The sequence below is a fragment of the Cricetulus griseus genome, chromosome 3, assembly GCF_003668045.3.
Source record: "Cricetulus griseus strain 17A/GY chromosome 3, alternate assembly CriGri-PICRH-1.0, whole genome shotgun sequence".
Taxonomy (NCBI): Eukaryota; Metazoa; Chordata; class Mammalia; order Rodentia; family Cricetidae; genus Cricetulus; species Cricetulus griseus.
In genome coordinates this window covers 137,104,741-137,123,579 of record NC_048596.1, presented here as the reverse complement: position 1 = coordinate 137,123,579, position 18,839 = coordinate 137,104,741, and the positions used below count along the sequence as shown (strand labels likewise).

Here is an 18,839-nt window from a genome sequence, read left to right as displayed (position 1 = left end):
AAAGGCAAAAAACCAAAAACAAACAAAAAACAAAAACAAACCAGGATATACAAAATAGTAGTCCTGTACACTAAGGGAACTTCCTGAGGCATCACCACCCCTACTTCAAGTTCTACTATAAAACTACAGTAATAAAACCACCTTGTTACTCGCATAAACCAGGCACAATTGATCAATGGTGTCAAATTGATGGTCCTTATATTAATCCACACATGTATGAACACCCGATTTTTGACAAACAAGCCAAGATTGTACATTAGAAAAAAGAAAACATCTTCACAAATGGTGCTGGCATAACTGGATGTCATCATGTAGAAGAAAGAAAATATATCCATATTCATCCCCATGCACAAATTTAAGTCCTAATGAATCAAAGATTTCAACATCAATCCAGGTATACTGAATTCAGGTATACTGAATCTGATATAAGATTAAGGGAAGTAGCCTTGAACCCATTGGCATAGGAGACAACTTATTAAATATAACACAATTAGCAATGACTATGTAAGGCACAATCAACAAATGGGACATGCTGAAAGTGAAAAGTTTCTGTAAGACAAAACAGTAGCCTACACAATGGTAAAAACTTATATGCCATTCTATAGCCTTCATCCAGCAGCTGGTGGAAGTAGAAGCAGACACCAATAGCTAAACACTGAACTGAACTGGAACCCAGTTGCAGTGCAGGAGGAGTGGTGAGAAAAGTGGTTGAGACCAGGCTCGTGAAACCCACAGAAGCAGCTGACCTGAACAAGTGAGAGCTCTTGGTCCCCAGAGCGATAGCTGGGAAACCACCATGGAACTCATCCAGAACCCAAGAAGGTAGGTGTCAGTGAGGAGACCTCAGAAATCTATGGGACATCTCATAGTAGATCAGCATTTATCCCTAGCATAGGAATGGACTTTGGGAGCCCACTCCACCTACAAGGTTGCTTCCTGAGCCTAGACACACAGGGGTGGGCCTAGGCCCTATCCTATATGATATGCCAGACCCTGAATACCCCCTATGGAAGGCCTCATACTCTCTGGGGAGCAGAAAGGGTATGGGATAGGCAGGGTGTTAGTTGGTAGGGGTAGGGGAGGAGGGAAACGTGGGATTGACATGTAAAACAATCTTGTTTCTAATTCAAATTTTAAAATATGTAGAACACCAGTCCCACATTTGACCAAGTCTGATCTCCAAAATATAAAGAACTCAAGAAATTAGACACAAAAATACCAAATAATCAAAATGACAATGGGGTACAGATCTAAACAGAGAAATTTCAACCAAAGAAAACTAAATTGGCAAACGACATTTAAGGAATTGCTCAACATCCTTAGCTATCAAGGAAATGCAAATCAAAATGACTCTGAGTTACCATTTTACACCTGTAAGAATGGCTAAGATTAAAAACTCTGATGACAGATTTTGCTGGAGAGGATGTAGAGTAAAGGGGAGCATTCCTCCACTGCTGTGGGAGTGCAAACTTGTACAGCTACTTTGGAAATCTGTATAGCATTTTCTCAGAAACTGAGAATCAACCTTCCTCAAGACCTAGCATTACCACTCTTGGGCATACCCCAAATGATACACAATCATATCACTAGGACATTTGTTCAACCATGTTCATACCTTCAATGTTTATAATACCCCATACCAGGAAACAACCTAGATGCCCTGAAACCAAATAATGGATAAAGGAAATTCAGTGCACTTACATAATGGAGTGCTACTCAGCAGGAAAAACAAACAAACAAACAAAAATGAGATCTTGAAATTTGTAAGCAAATGGATGGATCTAGAAGAAACCATCCTGACTGAGGTAAGCCAGATGCAGAAAGACAACCAGAGTTATGTACTCATTCATAAGTGGATGTTAGATGTAAAGCAAAGGATAACCAGGCTGCAATCTACAATCACAGAGAAACTGTGTAAAAAGGGAGACCCTTAGAGGGACACACATGGAGGGCTCCAGAAAAAGAAAATACTTAATATCTCATGGGTAAACTTGGAGGGGGCTAGAAGTCAGAGAATGGAGGAAAAGAACATAAGGGATTGAGAAGACCAAGATGCAGGAGTGTAGGAATGAAAAAGATATGTTGATAGAGGGAACCATTACGTTGTTAGGGAGAAACTTGGTTCTAGAAATATTCTAAGGAATCCACAAGGTTGACTCCAGCTAAAACCCTTAGTGTTATTGGAGAGGGTGTCTCAATGGGCCTTCATTTTTAATCAGAGTAGTTACTACACGAAGGTTGGGAAATTATGAATCCACCAGAATCAGTATAAATGATAAATGGTGTTTTATTGTGGATGGACTTACACGGGTAACAATAAGTGACTGTTGGCATCCCTGCTCAAAGGATGCAGCCACTGCCTCTCCTGTGTCTCTGTGACCCAAGAGGCACTCTTCCCCCTGAAACTCCCCTTTAATGGATCATATCCACATCTGTAACCATGTCCAAAAGGCATGGCCACTGCTACAGATATCACTACAACCACCCTAATTGTCATTATAGAACCAACATTAAGTTACTTAGGGAAGTAGAAGAAGTGACCCACAGACAAATATTGGGCTGAGCTCACAGGGTTCAGTTGAAAAGAGGGAGGAGGGATAATAAATATAAACAAGTAAGGTAAAGTTCATGTTGGGGAAAAGCACAGAGATAGCAGAACTGAGCTTGTGTGATTTCATGGACTATGAACTGACAGCTGGAAAACCTGCATAGGACTGAACTAGACCCTTTGAATGTGGGTGACACTTTCATGATTTAATCTTTGTGGGGGACTGTCAGTGGCACCAGGACCTATCCCTGGTGCATGAACTGGCTTTTGGGAGTTCATTGTCTATGCTGGGATACATTTCTCAGCCTTGAAATGGGAAGAGGGGCTTGGCTCTGCCTCTACTTGGCAAACCAGACTTTGTTTACTCCCCAAGTAAGGCCTTATACCCTCTGTTGAGTGAATAGGGACTGGGAAGGGTGGATCTGGCGGAAATAGGGAAGGAGAAGGATGAACAGGCAAAACTTTTAGACTTTTTGCTTTGCTCCTAATCAACTCAAACATTGCAATAACTACAAATAGACAAAGTACTAGTGTTACAAATACATTTATGTTCTTTAATATACACAGAAATGGTTTTGCTGTTATTAGCAGTTGTGTTTGCTAAAATTTCTATTGTGGGATAATGGAGAGAAATATTAATATTCACCAGAACCAAATTGTAACCAAGTGTATATTAGAATACCTTCTATACATGTCAGAAAGTGTTAACTTCTGGACAGGTCCCTGCATCTTCCTTGATATAATTGTGAATGTTCATCACCAGGCTTTCCTGGAAGTATGCATGTGAGAATGAGCACTGAAGCAATCACAGATTCCTTACTAAAAATGAATAAATATAATGAATTGCTCATCATGGAAATGCAGCTTCAAGTCCCTTAGCCTCTGCAAATATTTCTGTAAGTCAGCATTTAGGATTTCCTAAGGTTCCCTGACATATTGTTATATTTATATATAAATTAACTTTTGTTTTTTAAAATAAGAAATAATCTTTATACTAAACAACCATACATTAAAGAAACAATTTAGCTTGTGTATTATTGTATTAACATTGTTCAGCTAATCGTTAAAATAAGGCATGAACGTTGAAGTATTTCATATGACTCAAGCATCTTCTACATGTAGCATTACAAAAGTGTGTAATGACAATTAATGAAAAAGAGGCCATGAATATGAAATTCACCAAGGAAGGCTAATGGGGACGTTTGGAGAGAATAAAGGGAGAAGTGTAAAATGTAATCAAATTTTCTTAAAAGAAAAACAAAAACCATGCCTGGGTCAAAAACATGCTCTGATACTGAAAAAATGCTACTTTCAAGCCCTGTTCCAAATATACCAAATGTTTCTCACAGTGTCTCAATGATAAATAATTCAAGACCTGTTTATTTCAGAAAACAAATGCTTAAAAAGGTATATCTTCTCAACAGCTCTACATTTATTTAAATTGTATATGTTGCTCAACACATGTTTGTATTCAGGTTGCCTTCATTTTTGTTTCTTGGTTGGATAGTATAGACATATTTTTTATTATTAATGCAAGGATATTTTGTTTGGATAATGTAGCCCATTCCCTATACTATTATTCCTCTTTAATCACAACTATAACAAATCCAACTGAAGTTCATACATTTTCTCTATAATGACAATTTTGTTCACGCAAGGCACCTTTGTGTGCATGAATATGGGTTCATCCATTGGAACACAGGGAACCCCTTAGTGGAAGCCACAGTGAGATTAAATGAACCTTTTCTTTCCATTAGCTCATTAAATGTCAATGGCCACTCTGATAAGGGATGGGATTCTTGAGTCTTGTCTTACTTGTATTGGGATCTTGCTGACTGGATATAAGAATTTTGCAGAAAATGCAAGCTTTTGAGTATTCATAAGTGCAAATTGCTTCAGATACTGGTTTCATACAGATGTACATTATATTACAGGCTGACAGAGATTTTCTCCAAGAACTAGAATTTGCCAAATAGTCTTGCCTAGCCGTCCAGTAAAACTCAGAAATATTTCTGCCAACAACCTTCCCTCACAACCTGAGGCTGCATTCTAATACCAACGTGTCTGATTTTAATTTGTGAACACAAGAAATAAATCTGAGGGACTTGTATTACCAAAAAAGCATGTTTTTGGCTGAGTCATCTGTCCTGCTTTCCATTTTACAACCTTAAAATCAAAACATAAAACAATAAATGTAATTCACGGACCACACTGGGGTTCATTTTACATAGCCATCTACTCATCTTCCTGCATATCTCTGATCTTGTCCTACATGTTCTTACAATAGCAATTTTTGTTTTCTAAACACCGTGCTTAAATCTTAGGAAATGTGCAGGTATCCATGTTTTTCGTCTCTGATCTCTACATATAAAATGGAACAAAACAACACAGAGGACTCTCCTGAATATTTCATCACGAAATTTGGTCAATATCCTCAATTTTCTTTTACGGCTTTCAGAAAATGTCCTCTCAACAGTTTCATACTATATTGTAGTCTTAGAGAGTATTCCCTATGTCATTCATATTGTTATTATTTTCATTACTTAGCACCCTTATTTCTTAACATGAACCCTGCAGCTAACACTACTATAAAATACAAAAGTAAACCATGATTTTACCACCTTTTTAAATGTTATAATTTGTCCAGTGTTAGGCCTTATTGTTGGATTAGTGGCTTGGTGTTCAAAGTATCATCTGTATGTCTCACTGTATCATTGCTGCCTATGCAGGTCTATATTCTGGCCAGGGAGAGAATGTACACCTGATGCAGTCATTGTAGCCTAATACAAGTAACTTTTGAGAACATGTCCCCTGAAAGTGTACCTTTATCTTCTAATTTTCTGAAGCCAGAGATTTTTCTAACTGCTTTCTAAATGCTTATCATTATACCCACAAATTTGTTTCATTGTCACACTCAGAACAATGCTTCATTTTACAGCACACAGGATACATACAAATTGTCACAACTGCTTCTTCTGTAAAGAACAAAACATAGAGGTGTGTTCAACACCAAATGATGAACCCATAAAATTCAGCATCATTCCAAGACTCAGACAATATTTCAGTAATTGTACACACAGATTATAGGGCCCAGAGAAACCTGCTATGAGGAAAGTACCTTGTATGAAGGATAGGTAAGGTACACACATAAAATCTCAAAAACATGAATACTTTAAATCCATTATCAGGATGACAGCATAATTATCATGTCAACAGAGAGAATGTCTCTTAAGAATCCATACTTAGTTGAAGAGCAATTGGTAAATGATGGAAACCTAAAGAGGGAGAATCAGTCTTCTTCAGAAAGGACCCCCCCATAGGCAAAACCAAGAAGTCAGAACTAAATATATATTTGTATACTAAGCACATAATGTGAAGAGCATGAAATACATCATGTATATTTTCTTTATGCATGAGAAATAATATTTAAGAATGAGTGGCAATAATTCTGATATTTAATGGATCAGACATGTTATGGGAAAGTGGCAGGTGTAGTGTAGAAATCATGTAAACCCATGATTTTATGTGTAAAATTATCAACTAAATCAAGAAAGCTTGAATACACACATAAAAATTGAAAAAGAAGCTTTACACACGTATATAAGAAAGAAACTAAAATGAATTCCCCTATAACTGGAGAGAGATTGCAATTGCCACCACATAAAGTCATATCAGAGATAACTCTGGAGACAGTAATGAGTTATTTTTTAACTCTAGGCTACAGGCATCTAACAGTACCCTACTCAAGTTCCATTTCTTAATCTATGGTTAAATATCAACAACCTGTTGATAATGCCCTATTGCTGAAATACAATTTACTTAAGTCATCAAAGAGGCAAAATCATCCTGGGGATAAATTAGCAGTTTCACTGCAACTGACTACATTTAATAAGACTGAAGTGTATGTTGCATGTAAGAAGAGGAGCACAGAAATCTTCAATATCATGAGCTGCAAACCCTGCAAAATACAATAGTGAGCAGACATAAAGTTGTACTCTTTTTCCAAGGGAATGTAACTATTACATAATTAGCTCTTGTGTCCAGAATTATGGTTAATTCAATGATATGGAAGCCAAACCTCAAATGGATAAAGAAGTGAAGAATATGAGACTGGATGGATCACATGCCTATTCAAAATTATCATGCTCTTATTCTGATAAGTTACATAGAAATAAAATGAGTCCTATTGACACATTGCTGTATGGCTAGACATGTGCATCACTTGACCCTCAGAGAGAGGCTTCTTCTTACACTAGCTGAGCAAAAAACACAGAGTTGCTCAAATGGGATATATGTAGAAAATAAGATACACTGTGTTACTAGGTCCTAAGTGAGATGATCATCAAAACCCTCTCCTCAAGCTTATGTTGAAAGGGAGGCAGACAGATTGCAACATGGCCAGAAGTGGTGGGTGATTCCAAGGAAAAAATGTGTTTTGTTTTGTTTTGTTTCATAATAGTATTTGAACATTTGTTTACCCAATTGAATTTCAAGATATCATTAATTAGTATATAATCTGCTTACATGAAACACTTTGCACACTGTGTGAACCATATATTGTGGGTGGGTTTAAATTCACATTTAACTTGTGTGTGAGGAAATTCTAAGATGTTCCCTCTGACCTCACAGAAGCATTTTAAGGCAGCTCATTATTTTATTCCAGACATGTTGAGGCTGAGAGTGTTTTAGCAACTCCAAGAATTAGTTCATCAACTCAGCCTCTCCTGGGATTTTTTCTATTACATTAAAACCCTATGTGACTGCTTTAAATGTAGTATACATTTCTATTTTACTTGTGTATATTTCTGTGGAAATAGTGGTATGGAGCATTTAACATACAGGAAGGATATATTTGAGGAGTAGAGATGTTTATTTCAGATGTCCATCAATCTGCTGAAAATTAAGACAAGATGTAAAGAATGCAGCCTTGTGTTAATTAAAACCTTTGAAGCCTTCAAGCAAGTATTTATTTTCAAACAAACCTAAATGTTTCTAGTCTTAATTCTTTATAAGGAACTACAGAATTATTTTCTCAGTCAGATCCAGCAGAAGGCAGAATGCTGCTACTAAGTGCCATCTGGCCTCTCTCTCTAATTAGAATGCTGCAACTCCCTAGCAGAGGAAACAGCATTTTCCTATTACCAGGACAGTCCTCATTGTCTGACAGGAATCTGAGTAAACCTGTCATCAGCTTGAAAACACAAGTTGTAGGTCATAGCCTTGGGGATGTGAGAATAAATTTGCATAGAGCATTTTACATTCTTTTTGGGAATCTGAAATATCTTTTTAAAAACAAAAATACATTCTTCTCTCATACAATACATCCCAAACACTATTCTCCTTCTCTCTACTCCTCCCAGCGTCTCACACATCCTCCCCCTTCAATATACTCTGCTCCATCCCCCTTCAGAGAAGAATAGGCCTTTAAGAGATAACACTCAAACATGACAGAATAAAAGTCAGTAATTCATGTCCAAAAACTTCACACTGAGGCTGGAAAAAAACCAACCCAATAAGAGGAAAAGAATCCCAAGAGGATGCCACATAGCAAAAGATGAAATGCTCCTACAGTTAGGAGTTCTGGAAAAACACCAAGGTAACAGCCACAGCATATATGCAGAGAATCTGGTGCAGGCAATATAGGACCCATGTTTGCCACTTCTGTTCCTGTGACCCCATGTGCATGCTATTTATTTGATTCATCTATCCTTCTTGTCTTGGTATCCTCCACTTGCTCTCTCTAATACAATCTTCCTGCCTGCTCTTCATGGGATTCACCAAGCTTAGAGTATAGGGTCCCAATAGAGACCTCCAATTTAAATTATCTCTCTGCATCATGTCTGGCTGTGTGTCTCTGCAACTCTTTCAATCTTCTGTGCTGGGAAGCCTCTCTGTTGACAACTGGACAAGGAACAGATATATGAGTATAGCACAATTTCATTAGAAAACAATCCATTGATTTTTTTTATATCAGTCACATTTAGTTTTACCATAGTACTCTGGGATATCCAGTGTCTGTTTCCTGATAATTCAAGCAATCACAGGCACGGGCTCCAACTCCAAGTGTTGTCCTCAAGTAAAATATAACATTGGTTGGCCACTCTCACACGTTCTGCCTGACCATTGCTCCAGCAATCTTGCAGTAAGGACACACTGTAAGTCAAAGGTTTCATGGCTAGTTTGGTGTTCATGTTTCTCTTTCAGTAGCTTGCAGGGTACCTTCAATAGAATTCAGAGGTAAAGACTCCATGTAGGCACAATATTGACCTCTGTGTTCAATAAGTGTGACGATGTTGTCCTCAGCAGTGGAGCCCATTGTAAGTCTGCAGAATGTAATCCTTTATTCTAGTATTAGCTTGGGTTGTTTGAGGCTTTCCATGAGTACTTACATTACTTCTGGTTGCATTTGTTTGTTTGACTATGTACATAAATATAAATCACAATTTTGGACCAACCGTGAGAGAGAGATGAATGCTAAAGATGAAAAACAAAACCTGTTGCAAACTGGGCAATTTCTGTCTGAGTTCCAATTTTTTCTCACATACCTTAGTCCTATGATATTGGAATAGAATAGGGAAAGGGAAAGAATGAGGACAGAAAAAAATGCAACATACTCTGAGTTTTCGCTGGAATTGTCAACATGAAAAATCAGGCAGTGAGCCATGGGAACTGTCAATTTGTCTGGCTCCTTTGGACAGTATTATGGCCTACAAAAAAAGGCCTCCATTTCTGACTGGGATCTTTTTATTAAGGCACTTGGCTTTCAAGTGCACACATGTACTGCAATAAGAAATAAGCAAAGGACTGTCCCATAAATTCCATCACACATTCTGACCAAAGCATAACTCATGTATATACAACTACACAAAAATTTCTAATTTAGAAATTTTTATGATAAGATATATAGTATCACTACAAATTGAGTTCATTTAAAGCACTGTGTGTGCCTGGATTTTGAACTATATATTAAGACTCTGAGATACCATGTTACACCTGTCAGAATAGCTAAAAACAAAAACACCAACAACAGTTAATGATGGAGAGGATAGGGAGAAAGGGGAACACTCCTCTATTGTGATTGGGAGTGCAAACTTGTACAGCCCCTTTGGAAATCAGTATAGCAGTTTCTCAGAAAAATTGGAATCAGTCTACCTCCAAACTGAGCAATTCAACTCTTAGGTGTATCCCTAAAGGATTCTTATTCACACCACAAGGCATCTGTTTGATTGTGTTCATAGCAGCATTATTTGTAACAGCCAGAACCTGGAAGCAATGTAGATGCCCTTCAACTGATGAATGCATGGAAAAAATGTGGTACATTTACACAATGGAGTAGTACCTATTAGGAAAAAAAAACAATGAAATGTTGATATTCATAGGCAAATGGATGGGATTAGAAGAACCTATCCTGAGTGAGGTAACACAGACACAGAAAGACAAACATGGTCACTAATAAGTGGATATTAGACATAGAGCAAAGGATTAGCAGCCTATAACACACAACCCAACAGAAGCTAGGAAACATAGAGGACCATAAGAGAGTCATACATGGTTCCCCAGAGAAAGTGAAGGGGACAAGATCTCCTGAGCAAATTGGGATCACAAAGGGGAGAAGGCTGGGAGGTAGCAGGAAAAGGAGTGGAAGAATAACATGAAACACCAGGAAGACAAAGTCATGCGAAGAATAGAGGAGAGCAAGAAAAGAGATGCCTTAATAGAGGCAGCCATTATAGATTTAAAGAGAATTCTAGCATTGGGAAATGTCCAGGAATGTACAAGGATGATGCCAACTAAGAATCTATGCAACAATGGAAGGCTACCTTAAATGCCCTTCCCCTATAATGATAATGATTACTACTTTAAATGCTGTCCTAGAGCCTTTACCCCGTAGCTGATGGAAACAGAAGCAGAAAACCACAGTTACGCATTGACCCAAACTCCTGGAATCTAGTTGTAGAGAGGGAGGAATGAAGAGCAACTGAGTCCAAGACCATTTTAGAGAAATGCACAGCAACAGGTGACCTGAGCAATTGGCCAGTCTGAGAGATGGGTGTCTGGCATAAGACTGAAATCGGTCCCCTGAATGTTGGTATAATTCGGGAGGCTTGGGCAGGCAATGGGGTCTCTGTCAGTGACACCAGTATTTATCTCTAGTGCAGGAATGGATTTTTGGAGCCCAGTGCCTATAGAGAGATACTCGCTCACCCTAGATATATGGGGATGGACTAGGTCCTGTACCACATGATGTGACAAACTTTGATGATGCCTCATGGGAGGTTTCATTCTCCCAGGAAAATGGATAGGGGTGGAATGAGGGTTAGTGGGGGGCATAAGAGGACGGGAGGGAGAGGGATTGTTATATAAAAAGGATTGCTCTCATTTAAATAAAAAAATCAAAAAAATTCCATCATGTAATTTTCATGCAAATGTCTATTATCTCTGGCACCTTTGAGAAAGTATATATCCTTGGACAGGAATTTGCCAAGTAGAAAGAATCTCCTATATCCTGCAGCTTTGTATTTCTTCAACTACATATATCCATAGATTATTAATGTAAACAATTCTGAGTATAGTGCTACTAATCTTCAAGGTAAAATTCATGATGTCACCAACTTTCTTCAGTGTCATCACTTCCAAAATCACAACCCTCCATAGCATATTAGTGACTTAGTCTCACAAATCCACATCTGAACTACTCATGATATCTCTGATAAATAATTGAGGCTTTTACCATTCTCAAGAAGAGAATTTATGCTGAAACTATAAACCTAGCCAAGTATCCATGACTATGTACATAATGGAAATGGAACTGGATGGCAAACTACATCTATCAATTTTCAGATATAGTATAATTCCTTATACCCACAGAAAAGTTAAGCTGTCACCCTCAGTAAAGAAGCTTCATACTGCTGCCAACAGTAACATTATTCCACAACTTCTCAAAATGCAAAGAACAACTGACAACCATGTGTCTAGCTCCATTTGCTTAATCTTAAATATTAAGCACCCATAAAAGACACTGAAAGTATTTCAGAAACACAACAGAAATATTTCTAAGATCTACAGTAACAAGATGTCTGTTGTAAGAGACATGTCTTCTATAAGGTATATGTTAGTTGTGCCCATAAAACTTCAGCAACATGCATACTTAAATAGATAGTACAATGCGACTAAAATTTGGCAAGTTGACATGATAACTCAAATGGGAAAATCCAGTAGGCCCCATTCAATACCAAGCAGACAACCTTACACACACACACACACCACACACACACACACACACACACACACACACACTGTATATATATATATATATATATATATTTATATATATATATATATATGGTGTACATGTATATATAACAGCAGTACTTCTGTATACAAATAAATTAGCATAATAATCAACAAGAAAAGTAATGATATTGCCAATGAATAATGAAGCCATGGATGAAAGTAGAGGCAGAAGGAGGAAGCATGAAAATAATGTCAATATAGCATTCATGTATTAAATTTTCAAATAATTATAGAAACTTATACATACACAAAAATTTACTTGGGGTCACCACGGATTTAGAAAGACATCACCACAGCAGTCTTATGATAACAAGTAAATTCTTCAGTGACAGGAATGGGTTAATTCTTATTGAATCATTGGCCAAAGTGTTCCTATAGCTATCCACAAAAACATCACTGTTAATTTACCAGATAATAGATTAATAATTGCTATCAAATGGTAAGGACCAATTGCTGGTATTTTGTTTGGGGAAAAAGCATTATACATACTGACAATAGTTCAGGATACTGGGAGTTTCACTGCATATTTCTGGGGAAAATACTTCTGGAATGACATCAGCAATAATCACTGCAACATATGATGGTGACCTTCAAGATATTCTAGTGCAATATTGAGTACATGTGGAAGTAACAAAGTATTTTTTATTTTAGTTGCTATATCAGGAGATAGAACTCATAAATGATACTGCAAAATGGTAAAAAAAAAACTGAGTTTAGATAGGTTATGGACATAGATAAAACCAGGTTCTATTATGCTATGAAAACAATGAAATAAAATCACTCCTAAAATATTCATAATCTCATAAATATTTTCACTGCTCCCTCAAGCCTCACCAGGGATGCTTCTAGATGGGAAATGACATTTTGATTCTCAAAAGGTCAGTGTTTAGAGAGCAAGCAACTTTGTAGCAATAGTTACTAAATTGGATGTCTTCTTCAAATCTCTCCTCTAATGCCTCATGCATCTGTGTGAAAGATGAGGCAGGAAGATTATAAGATCCAGAGATTGTAGATGTCCAAAGAAAAATGATTTTAATATAGACAGGACTGACATACATAGAACCTCACAGATTATGGTGCAGCAGACACAAAACTACACAAAGGGTTAAACCACACAAAATTACAATGGAATAGAAAACAAACACAAAGTACAATCCATAATGAGCAATTCACAAGTGATATCTTCTAGGAGAAAATTGTAAATGGAATTTTTTCCAAAATATGTAACTGGTAATATATCAACTACTCCACAATGTAGGCCACAGCCACTAGAGTAGTTTGCCAACACAAACCAGACTTCATTTTTGTTTCATGGTTTATTTCTTAGTTTTGCTTTCATTGTATATGAGTATGCATGATGTACACACACACACACACACACACACACACACACACACACACACACACACACACCACACGGGTTTTATTTTTAGCTGCTTTTATTTTTACTTTTCTTGCTTTGTTATTTTGTGTGGGCATGTGTAGAGAAAAGGAAAGAGAGGGAGTGGGGAGAGATTTATGAGTATGAGAAGTTATGTTGGTAGGGTGGTGAGAAGAATCTGGAAAAATTGAGGGAGAAAAACATAGGTAATCAGAAAATACTTAAAGAATATAATTCAAAGAAGAAACCCTAATTTAATAATATGTACAAAGTAAGACAAACTAAACAATGAAAATATAGGATTATTTTATATGAGGTCCCAGTATATGTGACTTAAATATTATTTTATTTTAATTTTATTTTAATTTCCCTAAAGAATTTATGTAATGTACTACAATACAGTGAGGAGGGTCATGGTCATTCCCCAACTCAATGTGCCAGACTTTGTTAATTCCTCATGAAATCCCTTACTTGTTGAGAGGAATGAATAGATTTTGGGCTTCTGGGGCAGTAGTGGTGACTGGAGGAGGGGTGGGAGGGAGAAGTGAGTTGGAATGTAAAATGAAATTAAAAATACTAAAATAAAAATAATAAATAAATGACAAAATCTACATGATCATCTCAAAGAACACAGAAAATTATTTTATAGTCATAAGTGGCCTTCATGATTTGAAGAAAAACTCACAAATATTAATGAATGATATATACCAAAAGTTTTACTGAAAATACCAGAGATATAGTTAACAATCATCAACATATCTGCAATTTTAAAAATAATCCAACAATGTCTTCTGTTGGCACTTCCATTGGACATTATGTCCTCAGGAAATTTATTAGAGGATATGAATAATGAGCACATATTTTTTAATTATGTGATACTTCAGATAAAGAAAATAATTTCCAAATTTTGTGCTGACATAATTTTATGCATAGGAAACCATGAGTTATAAGCATATGGTTAGATTTAAACACGCTTCAGCAAACATGTAATAAATGTGGAAATATAATAATTCAATTTAATTTTATCAAACAATGCAAATAAAATTAAAACTGAAAGTGGAGTTGGTGTTACAATACCATCAGCAGAGTGTGGTGGTTGACATCTGGTGGGAGCGTGACATGATCTTGAGAGGAAACATGGCTTCAGTGTTGAATCTGAGACCCTGGTGGTTAGCAGGTCTCTATCAGAAGTAAATGAGATACATTAAACAAACAATGTTGAAATAAATGCAACCTATGTATACATCAAGCTATAAACACAAGAGTAATATGCATAGGAATATCGAAAAATTGAACCTAAGAATGACTACAGGGGAATTATATAAGTGCAACAATATAATTATTCCAAGACACCTATAATGAGACACATGAACAAAACTTTCTGTTCTACCTCATGAATCATCCCAATTAAGGAAAAAAATGTGGTGCCACTGATAAAAAATAATTTGCTTTAAAATTGATAGAAAATATATGTCAAATTTTCTATGTTTACCTAAGAAGATCAGCTATAAACTTCTATAAAACAATAAAATGTTTCAAATATTATTTCACTAAAATAAGAAAATTGATTTGATTCCCATCCAGTTATTGGTGCATTAAAAAAATTATCACAGTAATTATGATATTGATAAAATGAATTGTTGCTGATTTTCATTGAGTGAGCATCCATGTACATATGAGTTAACAGTTTTAAAGGAAGAACATAATAATATTTCACCTGAATGGCTGCTAGGTCACTGCTTTCTGGGACTTTCTTAAAGATGAACACGAAGCTATTCGTTATTCAGCTCTTTCCTTAGCTTCCTAGGGAAACATGAAATAGAATGGCAGGTTTATTTATTTTACCCCACCTCTCTATGAAGTAATGCACCTTGACCAGCATTTTCTCACTTCCAATATAACCCCTAAAACCTTCTGAATTCATTTAAGCCCATGTCCAAAAGGAAGGCCAAGAAATATCACCTAAAGACATAGCACTCACTTCTTGCAAACTCATTCTTTCCCTGTATTTTCATTTCCATACTCCCTGGAATTTTTCTTCTGTGGCTCTGATAAATACTGACCTACAGCAAGTTAAGAGGTATAGATAGAATCCTTTTCACAATATACAGTCCATCATCATGGCAATTCAAGTTTGCAATGCAAAGCACATATCTGGAGGTGGGGACAAAAGCAGAGAGCATGTTAATGTCCCAAAACCATACCTTGCATTTTACAAAACTCATGGCCATGACTCTCTAACCTTAATTATCAATCAAATAGTGCCACAGAGACATGCTGATTAAGGCAATTTATTAACTTAGGAACCCTTTACCCATTTGACTCTGGTTTGCATTTAATTGACAAAAACTAACAAGCACGCCTTGCCATTCCTTCACACTTTCATTTCATTTTCTTCCTCTATTCCTCTATTTCTATCTCTGTCTCTCCTTTTACCTACTGCGTTTTCCCTCTTTCATCACACAACTGCATGTACACACACCTGCATGTGCATTACCCCAACAAATGACACAACAAACTACTCCACTCAACATTCTTACAAAAAGGTCTGCATATTAGTTTTTTTAATACATCTATGTCTATCACCCATTTATTTCCTCACCCTTTCATGTTAACTCCCACATGCTTCTGATAAGCATAAGTGAGAAATTATTTAGGATGATCCTACTCCTTTATTGAGCTACTCTTCTCATTCACACATGACCAACTCTTGGATCACTTTTGCCTGGTCTCACAAAGCTCCTGTGGAAAAGTAAAAGTTGGTGAGAATAAAGTGAACACCAGTGAGACAATGACAACAATATTTTAAGGTAAACATGGAGACACAATCTAAAACATCAGTAAGGTATTAAGCCACACACCAAGGCAATGAATTCTCTCAATGATGTGATAAATATCCATAGAAATTCTGTGCCATCTGCTCTGTTCCAGGCTTGTTTTCCTTTAGGAAAAAATAAACAGTAAAAATATATAGAGAGAATACATATAATAAATCTATGACTCAAATAAAAAAAGAAGTAAGAAAAGGAAGAGAGATGCCAGTAAATAGGAAGGCATCATAAGATTATGTGGCCATAAACACTGTTGTAAAGGTTTATATATTGTGGAGTTGTCTGCCTCTCACTACAAAAAAATCAGTGTTCCAGGATGTTTCATTGAAAATTTGATTATTAGACAAATAATAGTTTTCTTCTAACTTGGTGTTTTTCCAATACTATTTTTTAATTATAGGAAAACCAATTACCAATATCACTGTACAATCAGCATGGGCTTTAATAAGTAATTCTGCTATACTCATTTAAGGTGTTTTCCCTTTCTATTTTACTACTAATGAAAGGGTGTGAGTTTGGTGTTCCATGAAAAATGCAGCAGAAATTAATCTCATAATTTCATATTTTCCAATCATATTTTTGGGTATTTTATCTGTGTGTCATATGTAAACCCATATCCATTTAGGACACTGCACAATGAGAGGTTCATGCCTGATGATGTCGTAATAATTTACATTGTTCTAACATTGAATATTTTTTTACTCTTGACCTGCTTCTGTGACATTTCACAGTATGTTAGGTTGTTTGCAGTAAAAAGAGTATCTGCCCCCTTCCAATTACTCTCACATTTCTGTTTGAATTTCATATATATATATATATATATATATATATATATATATAATGCATGTGTGATTGTGAACATATTTCTACAGCAACGTATACTCAAATTTAGAAGAACTTGCTATCACTGCAATATTTTATGAGGCAAATATATATTTTCCTTTGACATTTCTTAGTATGTGATACTTGTATTGCTGATACTGCTTTGTTGAGCTGCCTCTAGTGTATCTCAATTGCCTATCAGGCAAGACAATAAATCATTTCTCTCTTTGATTTTCCAAGAGAAGGGGTATCTTGGAGAGAACAAAATTACATAGGGCACTCAAAATCACCATATAATATATAACATATGCATTTGAAAATTCTTTCATGTGAGAACAACAAAGACAAAGAAATACAGCTGAATAGGATACAGATGACATACCACACAGATATGATTGTTGGAAACAAAATGCTAAATGAAGGTATACTGGTCAGTCAATGGGGATTCATTTATCAAACATTCACAAGGGAATCTGGTGGAGAAATTTCTTTCAATATGAGCACAGAACGCAAATCTAATACCGCAGAGAGACAATTGATTTCTCAATACAGCCATGCTTAGCCTGACCTCATAGAAAGAGATTGGCAGATGCAAATGTAAGAACAAACCATACTAGCTACTATTTGACAAATCATAACAACAATTTAAACCTTACTGTAGAACCCAGATTGGAAATATGAAAATTGTGAAACCCTGGGAGGCAGCAGGATGGTAAGAATTATGTTATAATCCTTTGTCCAACAGGGCTATGGGAAAAAGCAAATACGGTGTCAGAGAGACTCAGGGGGCCTTGTGAGACTTATTTCTGCCAGAGAAAATTTTCACAGTAAAGAAACAACACATACCTGGTCTCTGTCAGAAAATGATTCCCACAATGTATCATCCTGCTTGCAGATGATGTCGGACTCTAAGACTGAGGCAGAGATGACAAATCTTAAAGCATAAGCATGGCTTAAGGAGCAGGAATACATTCCATGAACAGTAAACAGGAGCCGCTGACTGCAGGCAGGAGGAGGAGGAATCTCAGCATATTTCCGCCTATGCTAAGTCTCAATTGGCTCTGTCTCCTGCAAATGTTAGCTGCTGTATTCCTTTTCTAGACCCGTTTACTGTCAGGCTATGGCTAGATCAGGTACCAGCTGGTAGCTGGTTTCTAGCCAGGAGCCTGACTGGTAAAATCCCCATCTTAAAAAAATTTTATTGTCTCCGTATGCCTCTGATTGGAGGAGTGTATCCCTTCAAAGAACAGAAATGATTAAGAACCAATCAGAAGAGAGATCTCAAACCTAGGCATAGAAAGCAAAAGCCTGCAGTAACCTTGGTGATCTCCGGCAGAGCTGCTGATTCATCTATCACTCCCCCTCCCTTTTCTGCAGCAACAGGAGCAGGGGAAGTGAAAGCAGGAGACAGGAAAAAAGCAGTTTACTCTCAGATCTACTACAATTAACAGTGTGATGATTTAGATGCTTAATGCAAAGAAAATTCCCACAAGTCTAAAAGGATGGCACTAGCTGAAACTCCGGGCTGCAAAGGATATATTCTGAACTAGCTATCCCCTATGATTCTGTTGGCGACTGACCACCCCAGGTGTCATCAATGAGCCTTCATCCAGTGATAGAAGAAGGTGGATTCAGAGAACCCCCAAGCAAATATAGGGTGGAGCTAGGAGACTCCTATTGAGGAGATGGTGGAGGGTTTGTAAGAAATATTGGGGGTGAGGGTCCTTGGATGAAAACCCACAGAAACAGTATGGCTCTTGGGATTCATGGAATCTGAGTCAACAATCAGAGAGCCTGCAGTGAAGGAATATAGGCTCTCTGTGTATATGTGACAATGTGCAGCTTCATCTATTTGTGGGATTCCTGGCAATGGAAGCAAGGGCTATCCCCAAGGGCTTTGGCTGGCTCTTAGGGACCTTGCTAGACTGCCTTTTCAAGTCTGAATACAGGGTATGAGCTTTGT

The 18,839-nt window shown here is 36.8% G+C and overlaps 1 long non-coding RNA gene across 4 annotated transcripts in view; it reads right to left on the bottom strand.

Annotated features, from left to right (window-relative positions):
• Positions 1–18,090, bottom strand: part of LOC107979184 — a 29,229-nt gene extending 11,139 nt beyond the window's left edge. For 3 of the 4 annotated variants that reach the window (XR_004769184.1, XR_004769186.1, XR_004769187.1), the window contains exons 1-3: positions 17,723–18,090; positions 14,941–15,026; positions 14,301–14,404 (exon numbers count right to left, since the gene is read on the bottom strand). This is a non-coding gene — a long non-coding RNA (uncharacterized LOC107979184). Of the gene's footprint in view, positions 1–14,300; positions 14,405–14,940; positions 15,027–15,286; positions 16,165–17,722 lie in introns of all 4 variants that reach the window. The other variant, XR_004769185.1, reaches the window with a different exon arrangement.
• Positions 18,091–18,839: the final 749 nt, after the last annotated feature.